Source organism: Vipera ursinii (genome assembly GCF_947247035.1).
Source record: "Vipera ursinii genome assembly, chromosome: 2".
Lineage (NCBI taxonomy): Eukaryota > Metazoa > Chordata > Lepidosauria > Squamata > Viperidae > Vipera > Vipera ursinii.
In genome coordinates, this window is record NC_139513.1 from 203197958 (window position 1) to 203212466 (window position 14509).

The 14509-nt window shown below is 51.0% G+C and overlaps 1 long non-coding RNA gene across 2 annotated transcripts; it reads left to right on the plus strand.

Moving 5' to 3' along the window:
* The first annotated feature begins 233 nt into the window (after positions 1-233).
* LOC310633784 lies at positions 234-9200 on the plus strand. 2 transcript variants are annotated; one of them, XR_014491088.1, is made up of 4 exons: positions 234-702; positions 780-983; positions 7630-7660; positions 8799-9200. It is a non-coding gene; the product is annotated as an uncharacterized lncRNA (long non-coding RNA). The 2 variants fall into 2 exon arrangements; XR_014491087.1 differs by having other exon boundaries at positions 234-983.
* Positions 9201-14509: the final 5309 nt, after the last annotated feature.

Genomic DNA, 14509 nt, shown 5'->3' on the forward strand with positions numbered 1-14509 from the left:
CAATAGGAATAAACGTAACCTAAACTTTTAAAATTGCTAAGGTTAATTGCTGCCCACAGTTATAACATAAAAAAAAACAGAAATGTAACCATCACTGTGCCTGCAGCACCAGTACTTTTGTTTTTTTAAATCATCAAGGTGCCTACCATGATTAAAAAAAAATACCAATTGAAAATTGGAGCAATGTTATGCTATTGAAATTAGTTCAAATTAAGCTTTGGGAATAAGTTTCAGATCGAAGCTCGGTCAAAGAGATGTACGATTATCCTATTCTCAAATCCTCTGAGGGTTGGGCAAAGAGGAGAGATTTAGAAAGACCTCCAGGGGCCATCTTAGCAACAAAATCCAAAACAAAGAGATAGGACAAGGTAGTTGAGTAGCTTTGTGGCAAGCTAGTGGCTGGTGAAATGCAGAATTGTTCCAATATTCAGTTCACACTCTTTTTTCTGAGCATAGATAGGGTCAACTTCAGTAGCTGTTTTGCATGAAGCAATTTAGCAATTTGCATTTAGCACTCTTTTGGGACAAGGAGCAGTCTGTAACCACCTGTTTCTCCCTCTTTCTAGAATTAGCCTGCTCGATGGATGGACGTAGAGCCCTTCTGCGAAGACCGTTCATCAGCCTGCCTTTTGGAGAAGAGAGATACCAAGAAGACCACGTTTGCCTTTGTGTGGCGGGACAGTGAGAGCTTGGAGTTTACAGGTAAGGAGAGGGTGATTTGAGTCACATTTCTTAATGGGCACTGGTTTTTTTCTTATGTTTTTTGTACTTTTTTGCAGAGTAAATGTATTCAGCTGGAGTCATCCTGCTCAGAAGACATTGCACCTGCATGTTTCCAGATGAAGGAAGGGCCCCCCCCTCTACGTCATCGCAGATGGAGTTACTTGTACGCTGCTGCAGCTGCTGCTATGAAGGAACCCCGGGAAAGAGCTTTGACACGTGCCCAGAACGATTGAGATGGAGGAGAACAGAGCAGAGATTGGGTGGGGTGGCTTTTTTGAATGGAAAGCTGGCACAGCTTCCCTTAAGTGTAATGGCTTTTTCCTTTTGTTCCCTTACTTTGGTGCTGCCATTGCTTTAACTCGCTGCCAGTGTACCCGCTGTATCTTATCTTTTTCTGATCTTCAGAGTGCCTGCGTGCCTCGCTTCTGGCACTACAACTCTCTGATGCTTTCATTCCCTTCCTTGACTTTGGTGCCGCCATTGCTTTAACTCGCTGCCAGTGTACCCGCCGTATCTTATCTTTTTCTGATCTTCAGAGAGCCTGCGTGCCTCGCTTCTGGCACTACAACTCTCTGATGCTTTCATTCCCTTCCTTGACTTTGGTGCCGCCATTGCTTTAACTCGCTGCCAGCGTACCCGCCGTATCATCTTCTGATCTTCAGAGAGCCTGCGTGCCTCGCTTCTGGCACTACAACTCTCTGATGCTTTCATTCCCTTCCTTGACTTTGGTGCCGCCATTGCTTCAACTCGCTGCCAGCGTACCCGCCGTATCTTATCTTTTTCTGATCTTCAGAGAGCCTGCGTGCCTCGTTTCTGGCACTACAACTCTCTGATGCTTTCATTCCCTTCCTTGACTTTGGTGCCGCCATTGCTTTAACTCGCTGCCAGTGTACCCGCCGTATCTTATCTTTTTCTGATCTTCAGAGAGCCTGCGTGCCTCGCTTCTGGCACTACAACTCTCTGATGCTTTCATTCCCTTCCTTGACTTTGGTGCCGCCATTGCTTTAACTCGCTGCCAGTGTACCCGCCGTATCTTATCTTTTTCTGATCTTCAGAGAGCCTGCGTGCCTCACTTCTGGCACTACAACTCTCTGATGCTTTCATTCCCTTCCTTGACTTTGGTGCCGCCATTGCTTTAACTTCCTGCCAGCTTACCTGCTGTATCTCATTTTTTTTCTGATGTTCTCATTGCCTGTGTGGTTCCATTCTGGCACTGCCACCACTTGGCATTGACTCTCTGATCTTGGCACTCTTTATCTCTTAAGTGTAGTCTGCCTTTCCCCCCCCCCCCTTCCTTTGGTGCCACCATTGTTTTCCTTTGCTGCCAGAGTACCCGCCGTATCTTCTCTAACTGATGTTCATTGCCTACATGCCTCAATTCAAGCACAGCCACCATTAATCAGAGTGTCAGTGCCCAGTGGTGGCAGGGCCACAATGGAGGCACGCAGGCAATGACAACATGAAAGCTAGAGAAGATACGGCAGGTAAGCTGGCAGAAAGGGAATAATGATGGTACCAAAATCAAAGAAGGGAACAAAAGCATCTGGTGGATTATACACTAAAAAGACAAAGAGTGGCAAGTTCAGAGAGTCAATGCCCACTGGTGGCAGTGCTGTGATTGAGGAATATTAGGCAATTTGAACATGAGAGCTGGAAAAGATAGGGCAGGTACGCTGGTGGCAAGGGAAAGCAATGGCGGCACCAAACTCAAGGAAGGGAACAAAAGGCAGACTACACTTAAGAGACAAAAAGTGGCAAGATCAGAGAATGGTGACAGTGTGACTGCTTTTTCTTGCCACCAGCTTACCCGCCGTATCTTCCCTTGTTGTGATATTCCCAGGGCCTGCGTACCTCTGATCCTGCCAATCTTTGCCCCTCAAGTGTAGCCTGCATTATGTTTGCTTTGCATGGAGGAGTACATCTGCTTCCCCACAGGCCCCGCCCATTCCAAGGGGGGGGCTAGACTCACGCATATACTCAGTTTCTTACAACAACCATAGCTCTCCTCAGCTGATCATGAGAAAAATGTGTCTGGTCTGTATTTTAAGGCAGAAAAGCAAAGTGTCAACTCTATAAATCAGACATGTCAAACACAAGGCCCGGGGGCTGGATGCGGCCCGCGAAGTGGTTTCATGTGGCCCATGAACCCATCCTGGAAACAGTGAGGGAACGGCCCCCGCTGCCTTGGCCCTGGCCCAGGGCGGCCGGGAGCCAATGTACAATTTCATGGTGGCCATCTATGCTGAAACGCATTCAGTCTTACCTCCACAAGGCCATCTGAAAACAGTGAGGGACTGGTCTGTGCCGTGTCGGCACTGCCCCCTGGGCGCACGCTGGGGAGGTATCACCCTTTGTGAGAAATGAAGAAATGCACCATCGCCTGGAAGCAGCCAGCACATGGCCCTGCCTAATTCGGGCAGGCTAGGGGCTGGGCAGCGTTGCACTTCTCTTCAGATTCGTGCCACCTGGCTCAGCCTCTCGGCACTGTGAAGAGAGTTGGGAGCCAATGTACAATTTCATGGTGGCCACTCTCGGCACTGTGAAGAGAGCGCCCTGCTCCCTGCCAAAACCGGGCAGGCTGGGGACGGGGCAACATTGCGCAGGTAACATCGACTCTCATGCTGCTCATGGCATCCCCTCCACCAGAGCCCAGCAAGCCGGATATGTGAAGTAGGCAAGGGCCATGTGCTGGCCACTTCCAGGCGATGGTGCAATTCTTCATTTCTCATGAAGGATGACACTTCCCCAGCTGTGTTTCTTGCCTGTTTTTCTCCCTCCCTCATCTCAAATATTTTCCCACCACTCGAAGGAAGGAAGGAAGGAAGGGTCTGAAGGAAGTCCTGCCTTAGTCCTTCCCTGCTGTTCTTTCACCATCCCCTTGCCCCCTCCTCCTGGCCTATCCTGGGGGGGGGGTCTCCCATCCTATTGTTAAGGAAGCTTGGGATACAAAGCCAGGTCTCCTCACATGGAGAGGGAGTGGGCCTCCCTCTTGACTTTGCCCTCGTACCCATCATGAGCAACCTGGCTAAGGAGAGCAAGCACAGCAGCAGCAGCAGCAGTGCAGCTGGGTGCCCCCTTGGGGAAGTGGGGCTGGGCTTAGTGCCGCGGGTGCTTGAGGACTGGGCTGGGCATTTGACCTCTGTGCCACTGTCCAGCTTCCCCCCCATGGCCTAAGAGGAACAGTGAGTCTCCTCCAGGGGACCATGCCTTGGCACTTGCCTTGGTCCCATCTCCTTCTGCCAGAGACCTTCAGATCTGTCCCACTCCTGGCCAGGCTCCCATAGGTACCCTTGATGTGAACGATGTAGAGGTGGCCATGCCCAGCCAGTAGGCCATACGCACTCCAGCCACGCCCACCCAGTAGGCCACGCCCACCCTGGCCACACCCACCCGCCCCCCCCCCCCCCGAGGGCAACTGTAATGCTGATGCGGCCCTCAAGGAAATTGAGTTTGACACCCCTGGGCAAGGCAAGGCCAGGCCAGGCCAGGCCAGGCCAGGCCAGGCCAGGCCAGGCCAGGCCAGGCCAGGCCAGGCCAGGCCAGGCCAGGCCAGGCCAGGCCAGGCCAGGCCAGGCCAGGCCAGGCCAGGCCAGGCCAGGCCAGGCCAGGCCAGGCCAGGCCAGGCCAGGCCAGGCCAGGCCAGGCCAGGCCAGGCCAGGCCAGGCCAGGCCAGGCCAGGCCAGGCCAGGCCAGGCCAGGCCAGGCCAGGCCAGGCCAGGCCAGGCCAGGCCAGGCCAGGCCAGGCCAGGCCAGGCCAGGCCAGGCCAGGCCAGGCCAGGCCAGGCCAGGCCAGGCCAGGCCAGGCCAGGCCAGGCCAGGCCAGGCCAGGCCAGGCCAGGCCAGGCCAGGCCAGGCCAGGCCAGGCCAGGCCAGGCCAGGCCAGGCCAGGCCAGGCCAGGCCAGGCCAGGCCAGGCCAGGCCAGGCCAGGCCAGGCCAGGCCAGGCCAGGCCAGGCCAGGCCAGGCCAGGCCAGGCCAGGCCAGGCCAGGCCAGGCCAGGCCAGGCCAGGCCAGGCCAGGCCAGGCCAGGCCAGGCCAGGCCAGGCCAGGCCAGGCCAGGCCAGGCCAGGCCAGGCCAGGCCAGGCCAGGCCAGGCCAGGCCAGGCCAGGCCAGGCCAGGCCAGGCCAGGCCAGGCCAGGCCAGGCCAGGCCAGGCCAGGCCAGGCCAGGCCAGGCCAGGCCAGGCCAGGCCAGGCCAGGCCAGGCCAGGCCAGGCCAGGCCAGGCCAGGCCAGGCCAGGCCAGGCCAGGCCAGGCCAGGCCAGGCCAGGCCAGGCCAGGCCAGGCCAGGCCAGGCCAGGCCAGGCCAGGCCAGGCCAGGCCAGGCCAGGCCAGGCCAGGCCAGGCCAGGCCAGGCCAGGCCAGGCCAGGCCAGGCCAGGCCAGGCCAGGCCAGGCCAGGCCAGGCCAGGCCAGGCCAGGCCAGGCCAGGCCAGGCCAGGCCAGGCCAGGCCAGGCCAGGCCAGGCCAGGCCAGGCCAGGCCAGGCCAGGCCAGGCCAGGCCAGGCCAGGCCAGGCCAGGCCAGGCCAGGCCAGGCCAGGCCAGGCCAGGCCAGGCCAGGCCAGGCCAGGCCAGGCCAGGCCAGGCCAGGCCAGGCCAGGCCAGGCCAGGCCAGGCCAGGCCAGGCCAGGCCAGGCCAGGCCAGGCCAGGCCAGGCCAGGCCAGGCCAGGCCAGGCCAGGCCAGGCCAGGCCAGGCCAGGCCAGGCCAGGCCAGGCCAGGCCAGGCCAGGCCAGGCCAGGCCAGGCCAGGCCAGGCCAGGCCAGGCCAGGCCAGGCCAGGCCAGGCCAGGCCAGGCCAGGCCAGGCCAGGCCAGGCCAGGCCAGGCCAGGCCAGGCCAGGCCAGGCCAGGCCAGGCCAGGCCAGGCCAGGCCAGGCCAGGCCAGGCCAGGCCAGGCCAGGCCAGGCCAGGCCAGGCCAGGCCAGGCCAGGCCAGGCCAGGCCAGGCCAGGCCAGGCCAGGCCAGGCCAGGCCAGGCCAGGCCAGGCCAGGCCAGGCCAGGCCAGGCCAGGCCAGGCCAGGCCAGGCCAGGCCAGGCCAGGCCAGGCCAGGCCAGGCCAGGCCAGGCCAGGCCAGGCCAGGCCAGGCCAGGCCAGGCCAGGCCAGGCCAGGCCAGGCCAGGCCAGGCCAGGCCAGGCCAGGCCAGGCCAGGCCAGGCCAGGCCAGGCCAGGCCAGGCCAGGCCAGGCCAGGCCAGGCCAGGCCAGGCCAGGCCAGGCCAGGCCAGGCCAGGCCAGGCCAGGCCAGGCCAGGCCAGGCCAGGCCAGGCCAGGCCAGGCCAGGCCAGGCCAGGCCAGGCCAGGCCAGGCCAGGCCAGGCCAGGCCAGGCCAGGCCAGGCCAGGCCAGGCCAGGCCAGGCCAGGCCAGGCCAGGCCAGGCCAGGCCAGGCCAGGCCAGGCCAGGCCAGGCCAGGCCAGGCCAGGCCAGGCCAGGCCAGGCCAGGCCAGGCCAGGCCAGGCCAGGCCAGGCCAGGCCAGGCCAGGCCAGGCCAGGCCAGGCCAGGCCAGGCCAGGCCAGGCCAGGCCAGGCCAGGCCAGGCCAGGCCAGGCCAGGCCAGGCCAGGCCAGGCCAGGCCAGGCCAGGCCAGGCCAGGCCAGGCCAGGCCAGGCCAGGCCAGGCCAGGCCAGGCCAGGCCAGGCCAGGCCAGGCCAGGCCAGGCCAGGCCAGGCCAGGCCAGGCCAGGCCAGGCCAGGCCAGGCCAGGCCAGGCCAGGCCAGGCCAGGCCAGGCCAGGCCAGGCCAGGCCAGGCCAGGCCAGGCCAGGCCAGGCCAGGCCAGGCCAGGCCAGGCCAGGCCAGGCCAGGCCAGGCCAGGCCAGGCCAGGCCAGGCCAGGCCAGGCCAGGCCAGGCCAGGCCAGGCCAGGCCAGGCCAGGCCAGGCCAGGCCAGGCCAGGCCAGGCCAGGCCAGGCCAGGCCAGGCCAGGCCAGGCCAGGCCAGGCCAGGCCAGGCCAGGCCAGGCCAGGCCAGGCCAGGCCAGGCCAGGCCAGGCCAGGCCAGGCCAGGCCAGGCCAGGCCAGGCCAGGCCCAGTGTGGAATTTTCTTTGCACAAATACAAAAAGAAGCAATTCCTATTATATTCTTTTACTCTTTCACATCTTTTTAACCAAGTAATCACATGGGGAGATCCACTTTGGTGTGGTTAAAAGCAACCCAGGACTGCAGGAAGTAGGGAAGGGGAAATCACTTCTGAACATGTTGCCAAGAAAACTGTCCCATAACAACATCATGAGTCTGGCACAAAATGCATATACATAGATACAGTTCTACAGTAATGAACTGACAATATTTCCTTCACTACATTCTCTGGAGCACATTCCCCACTCACTGCTCCTGGATAGCATAGGACAGTATTTCTCAACTTTGGCAACTCTTCGGTGGACTTAACATATTTAAAATTCTGGGAGTTGAAGTCCACACCTTTTAGAGCTGTCAAGGCTGAGAAACAGTGGGGTAGGATAAGGGTGAAAGTGTTAGATTAGGAGGAATATAATATCTAAGGTTTTGAAAGAAGTTATGCTTTTGGTTCCAAAGGACACATAGGTGCACATACACATCAATCCATCCCCAAAATAGTGGATTGTAGCTTTGTTGCACCTACAATAATCCAATAAATATTGGCCTCCCCTCATTCCATGCCAATCTTCTTCCAGGTAGAAGCAGAGCTGTACTTCTGGGCTACACCTGACAATATAGCAGTTATTGCTGGCTTAGGTATTCAAGGGTTTTGGAGTGCATGAGTGATATCCACTTGTTTGGATGCAGGCTGAAAAGCAGGTTGCACTTTACAGGATGGCAACCTAATGCCCCTCCAATGGTTCAAACTACAGCCCTGTATGGCCTTTTTGCTGCTTTTATGCCTTTGATGTTTTTTACTCCAACTCCAATATTGTTTATATTCTTCCAAATCTAGGATGAAGACGTGCTACTGTTTCAAAATTCAGGTAATTCTCACTTAACCTTCACAATTGAGCCCAGAATTCCATCATCATTATGGTTGTTAAGCAGGCCATCACATGACCCAAGTCAATTTTACAATGGCCATAAAGTGAGTCACCATGAGGAAATTACCATTCTTCAATCTGGTACAAAGTGTTATTTGGTGTGCTAAAATCTTGCCTTGTTTAGCCACAATTGAACGATGCCCTGTGGGAGAATTGCTGGATCTTTCTTTGCTTGGTTGGGTGCATGTGAAGTAGCATGTGAAGTGCATGTGAAGTAGCATGTGAAGTGCATGTGAAGTAGCATTGCCAGCGAAGATGAGAAGAATATACACCAAAAAAAAAAATCAAAGAAGAATGAGAATAGAGCTGGAAGGGATCTTGGAGGTCTAGTCCAACCCACTGCTGTGGCAAGAGACCCTATACCAGGGGTGTCAAACTCAATTTCATTGAGGGCCACATCAGCATTGCAGTTGCCCTCAGGGGGCCGGGTGGATATGGCCAGGGTGGGCGTGGCCTACTGGGTGGGCGTGGCTTGAGTGCGTATGGCCTGCTGGGTGGGCGTGGCCAGCTCTACATCGTTCGCATCAAGGGTGCCTATGGGGGCCTGGGCAGGAGTGGGACAGATCTGAGGGTCTCTGGGCCAGGGCCAAGTCAGTGGGGGCCGTTCCCTCACTGTTTCCAGGGTGGCTTTGTGGGCCACATGAAACCACTTCGCGGGCCGGATCCGGCCCCTGGGCCTTGTGTTTGACATGTCTGCCCTATACCATTTCAGACAAGTAACTGTCCACTCTCTTCTTAAAAACCTCAAGTGATGAAGAACCCACAACTTCTGAAGGAAAACTATTCCACTGGTTAATTGTTCTCACTGTTAGGAAGTTTCTCCCTAATTCCAAGTTGCTTTTCTCCTTGATTAGTTTCCATCCATTGAGGCTACCTAGCTAGGCTGCCAAAGCTGGCAATGCCACTTATCAGCATGCCTGCCCCAACCACAACTATAAAAGGTGAAGGGGCAGCTTGTGAATGCCTTTATTGCCTGTTCTACTCATGTAAAATTTCATTCATGAGACTGCCTTGTAGTGTTTAGCCTCATAAGCAAACTATTTAGACCGTTTCTTTCTCCCTTTTTTTGTTTTTCCAGCATGTGTTTGTAAGCCCATATGGACCTGCTGAGGATCCAGCTGGAAGATTGGCCTCCGCCTGCTGGATAGCTCCTGGCACATTCCTTCACACATTATCTCTCTGGGAAGGCGTTGGAATAAGACAGGATTAAAAGAAAAAAGATGGGAGGGGAAGGTCATTGGCACGCCTTGGATTAAAGAGCTCCTGTAATTTATCTAGGATGCTGATTTTAGGGATTAAAGTGGTGCTCATCCCACCCTGCTTTTCAGTTCATTCTTTTAAGTTTTCGGTTTAGAGAGTCCAGTCACACTTTACATTAAATGTGTGATTACTTCCAGTACACTGAGGAATCCTTTTAAAATAGAACCAGTGGCAAAGAAAAAAAAATAGGATCAAAGGCATTGACATTACATTGCAGTTTAAGAATACATTAACCCATATGCAAACCCATCCTCATTCCCCTTCCCTCACTTTTTTTGGGTGTAATATAGATCCTTTTTTGAGGTGTGAAGTGTTAAGCCACTAAATAGCTTTTAAAATCATAGACAGGAATTTATGTTTGCAATTAAATGAATAGCGTACCAGGAAGTAACTGAAAATCTCTATTTCAAAGTAATGACTCCTTTAATAATATATTTAAATGCATGGTTACAAAGCCCGTACAATTTTGGTTTAAGTGTGTTTATTTATTTATTTTTTACAAAAATAACCCTAAGCATGAGAAAAGTATGGTTTAACTTTGCTCAGAGTTAAACAAAAGTAGCAGACAGGCGGCAAGCTATGTTAAATAAAAGAATTTTAACAAATTTCAAGGATTTTTTTCTAAGTTATATAATTTAATTTAATTTAATTTATTGAATTTATATACCACCCTTTCCCGAAGGACTCAGGGCGGTTTATAGTCAGGTAAGTCTTTTAAACTATCTCAAAAATTGGAAAGCACTGGAAGAAAAATGGTTTAAAGTTACAAGAAAAATAAAATCCTTTAATATGAACATTGGCCCAATTATTTCTTTTATCATGTCCCTGAGGTTTTTGTCACGCAACAGCTAAGGAAACAAACAAATCAACTAACCTGGTTCTCAAACCATTTTCAAGTAAAATCTGAGTCAAGTAATTCCTCTTCCTCTCAATTACCATTATCCAAATCATTTTAAAGACCTAGGAAGTCATTCAAAATATTATTCCTGCACACCGCCTGTCACGGACAACAGTACACAGAAGCTAGAACTGTCTACCCATCATTGTTTCAGATTTTATAAATGGATAATCTTATAAGCATTATATAAAGACTGGTGCAGGGATGGATGGCAATCAGAAAATTCTCAGGCTGTATGAAAATGGAAAGTTAAAAAAATAATTCAGAAGGTGGCAATGGCTAACAGTTTCTGTATCATGCTCATCAAACTGCATGAACATGTCCACGTTAAGTCACCAGGCACTGAGCATCACTTGAAGGTGACTTTATTTTACTCTTATTATGACCAGCTGGGAATAAAACAGTTCAGTAGCAAAATGGAATAGCTTCTGGCTAGGCAAGAGTTCAGGAAAGCCCCAAACAGCTGGATTCTCACAGAGGCAATGTGGATGGATGCCAGCATGATGTCAAGTAGTTACAATAGTTACAATTCTCATACCAAATCAAATTTAATTGGATTGTATTCTCTTTGTATACAAAACATGTTGGGGGTTTTTTTTTAAAAAAAGGTTTTATATGCTGCTCTTATATGGGATTCCCTCATTCTGTGAAAGAGATGGGAGTCCCACAGAATCTTAACCAAAGCATAAAATCAAGTTCATTTCTGCTTATTTGAGCAGTTTTCAAATAAATAGGTTCTCTCGTACATTTGCTACATTCCATTACTGTATTTCCCTTCAGAGAAGTAATCTGTAGGTTTTGCTGACATGTCTGCAGACCAAGGAGTAGGGCAGCCAATGGAGGGTGTGGGCTAACCAGCAGGGAGGCCTCTGATAGGCTGCTGCCCCACCTTAATCCTTAGCTCCACCCTTTGCCCTAGGAGCTTGGATGAGGCCTTGAACCTGGCAATCTGTTGCCCACATATTTACTGGCTGCATTTACGTTGCATTTGGTTCATGGGCCATAATTTGCAAATTTCTGATTTATGTCAACATTGGGCAGCTATATTTGCAGTACCTAGAATCTCTGAAGAATTTTCAAACCCACTGCAGCATATAATTTGGCCTCTCATGCTGATAATGTTTTTTGATAGTCTTTTTGATAGTCTTCTGCTGATAGTCAACAGAGGAGGAGGGATAAGACACTACCTATCCCCAATTTCCCCTTCATGGATTACTGCCTTGTCGTGGCGAAGGGGCTTGCGTAATTCAATGAAGCTATGAGCTATGCCGTGCAGGGCCACCCAAGACGGACAGGTCATAGCAGAGAGTTCTGACAAAACGTGATCCACTGGAGAAGGAAATGGCAACCCACTCCAGTATCTTTGCCATGAAAACCCCATGGGCAGTACCAAAAGGCAAAAAGATAGGATGCTGGAAGATGAGCCCCTCAGGTCAGAAGGCGTCCAATATGCCACTGGGGAAGAGCAGAGGGCTAGTACTAGTAGCGCCAGAAAGAATGAAGCGACTGGGCCAAAGCCAAAAGGACGCTCAGCTGTGGATGTGTCTGGTGGTGAAAGGAAAGTCCGATGCTGTAAAGATTTTTTCTCCATAGGAACCTGGAATGTAAGATCCATGAATCAAGGCAAGCTGGACGTGGTCAAACAAGAGATGACAAGACTGAACATCGACATCTTAGGAATCAGTGAACTAAAATGGACAGGAATGGGTGAATTTAATTCAGATGACCATCAGGTATACTACCACGAGCAAGAATCCCTCAGAAGAAATGGAGTAGCCTTCATAGTCAATAAAAGAGTAGGAAAAGTTCGAATCCAAGGCAAACCATTCAATATCACAATAGTTCAAGTCTATGCCCCAACCACTGGTGCTGAGAAGGATGAAATTGACTGATTCTATGAAGCCCTACAGCACCTTATAGAACTAACACCAAAAAATGATGTCCTTATCATCATGGGGGATTGGATTGCTAAAGTAGGAAGCCAAAAGATAACTGGAATAACAGGCAAATTTGGCCTTGGAGTACAAAATGAAGCAGGGCACAGGCTGACAGAATTTTGTCAAGAGAATACGATGGTCATAGCAAACACTCTTTTCCAACAATCAAGAGACGGCTTTACACATGGGCATCACCATATGGTCAACACAGAAATCAGATTGACTATGTGCTCTGCAGCCAAAGATGGAGAAGCTCTATACAGTCAGTAAAAACAAGACCAGAGCTGACTGTGGCTCAGACCATGAGCTTCTCGTTGCAAAGTTTAGGCTTAAACTGAAGAAAGTAGGGAAAAGCACTAGGCCACTCAGGTATGAACTAAATCATATCCCTGATGAATATACAGTAGAGGTAACAAATAGATTTAAGGAATTAGATCTGATAGACAGAATGCCTGAAGAACTATGGACAGAGGTTCACAACATTGTACAAGAGGTGGCAACTAAAACCATCCCAAAGAAAAAGAAATGCAAGAAAGAAAAATGGCTGTCTGAGGAAGCTTTGCAAATAGCTGAGGAAAGGAGGGAAGTGAAAGGCAAAGGAGAAAAAGAAAGATACACTCAATTGAATGCAGATTTCCAGAGAATAGCTTGAAGAGATAAGAATGCCTTCTTAAATGAACAGTGCAAAGAAATAGAAGAAAACAATAGAATAGGGAGGACCAGAGATCTCTTCAAGAAAATTGTAGAGATAAAGGGAATGTTTCATGCAAAAATGGGCATGATAAAGGACCAAAATGGCAGGGACCTAACAGAGGCAGAAGACATTAAGAAGAGGTGGCAAAATTACACAGAAGAACTATACAAGAACGAGCTTAACATTCCTGATAACCACGATGAGGTGGTCGCTGACCTCGAGCCAGACATCCTAGAATGTGAAGTGGGCCTTAGGAAAGCTGAGCAACAACAAAGCTAGTGGAGGTGACAGTATTCCAGCTGACCTATTCAAAATCTTAAAAGACGATGCAGTAAAAGTGCTAGACTCAATTTGCCAGCAAATTTGGAAAACTCAACAGTGGCCACAGGATTGGAAAAGATCAGTTTACATTCCAATTCAAAAGAAAGGCAGTGCCAAAGAATGTTCAAACTATTGCACCATTGCACTCATTTCACATGCTAGTAAAGGCAGGATTTCGAAGAGGCAGAGGAACTAGAGATCAAATTGCCAACATACGCTGGATCATACAGAAAGCTAGGAAGTTCCAGAAAACCATCTATTTCTGCTTCATTGACGATGCTAAAGCCTTTGATTGTGTGGATCACAACAAACTGTGGCAAGTTCTTAAAGAGATGGGAGTACCAGACCATCTTATTTGTCTCTTGAGAAACCTATATGTGGGTCAAGAAGCAACAGTGAGAACTGGACACAGAACCACTGATTGGTTCAAAATTGGGAAAGGAGTCCGGCAGGGCTGTATACTGTCACCCTGCCTATTTAACTTATATGCAGAACACATTATGAGAAAGGCAGGGCTAGATGAATCAAAAGTTGGAATTAAGATTGCCGGGAGAAATATCAACAACCTAAGATATGCAGATGATACCACTCTAATGGCAGAAAGTGTAGAGGAACTAAAGAGCCTCTTGTTGTGGGTGAAGGAGAGTGCAAAAGTTGGGTTGAAACTAAACATTAAGAAAACCAAGATCATGGCATCCGGCCCTCTCAATTCCTGGCAAATAGATGGGGAAGAAATGGAGGTAGTGACAATTTTATTTTCCTGGGCTCCAAGATCACTGCAGATGGGGACTGTAGCCAAGAAATTAAGATGCTTGCTCCTGGGGAGGAAAGCCATGGCAAATCTAGACAGCACACTAAAAAGCAGAGACATCACCCTGCCAACAAAAGTGCGTATAGTCAAGGCTATGGTCTTCCCAGTTGCAATGTATGGCAGTGAAAGTTGGACCATAAGAAAGGCTGAACATCAAAGAATTGAGGCCTGTGAACTATGGTCCTGGAGAAGACTCCTGCGAGTCCCTTGGACTGCAAGGCAATCAAACCGGTCGGTCCTGGAGGAGATCAACCCTGACTGCTCTTTAGAAGGCCAGATCCTCAAGTTGAAACTCAAATACAGGTGAAACTCGAAAAATTAGAATATCATGCAAAAGTTCATTTATTTCAGTAATGCAACTTAAAAGGAGAAACTAATATATGAGATAGACTCATTACATGCAAAGCAAGATAGTTCAAGCCGTGATTTGTCATAATTGTGATGATTATGGCGTACAGCTCATGAAAACCCCAAATCCACAATCTCAGAAAATTAGAATATTACATGCAACCAATAAAACAAGGAGTGTACATAGAACAATATCGGACCTCTGAAAAGTATAAGCATGCATATGTACTCAGTACTTGGTTTGGGGTCCTTTTGCAGCAGTTACTGCCTCAATGCGGCATGGCATGGAAGCTATCAGCCTGTGGCACTGCTGAGGTGTTATGGAAGACCAGGATGCTTCAATAGCGGCCTTCAGCTCTTCTGCATTGTTCGGTCTCATGTCTCTCATCTTTCTCTTGGCAATGCCCCATAGATTCTCTATGGGGTTCAGGTCAGGTGAGTTTGCTGGCCAATCAAGCACAGTAATCCCACGGTCATTGAACCAGGTTTTGGTGCTTTTGGCAGTGTGGCCAGGTGCCAG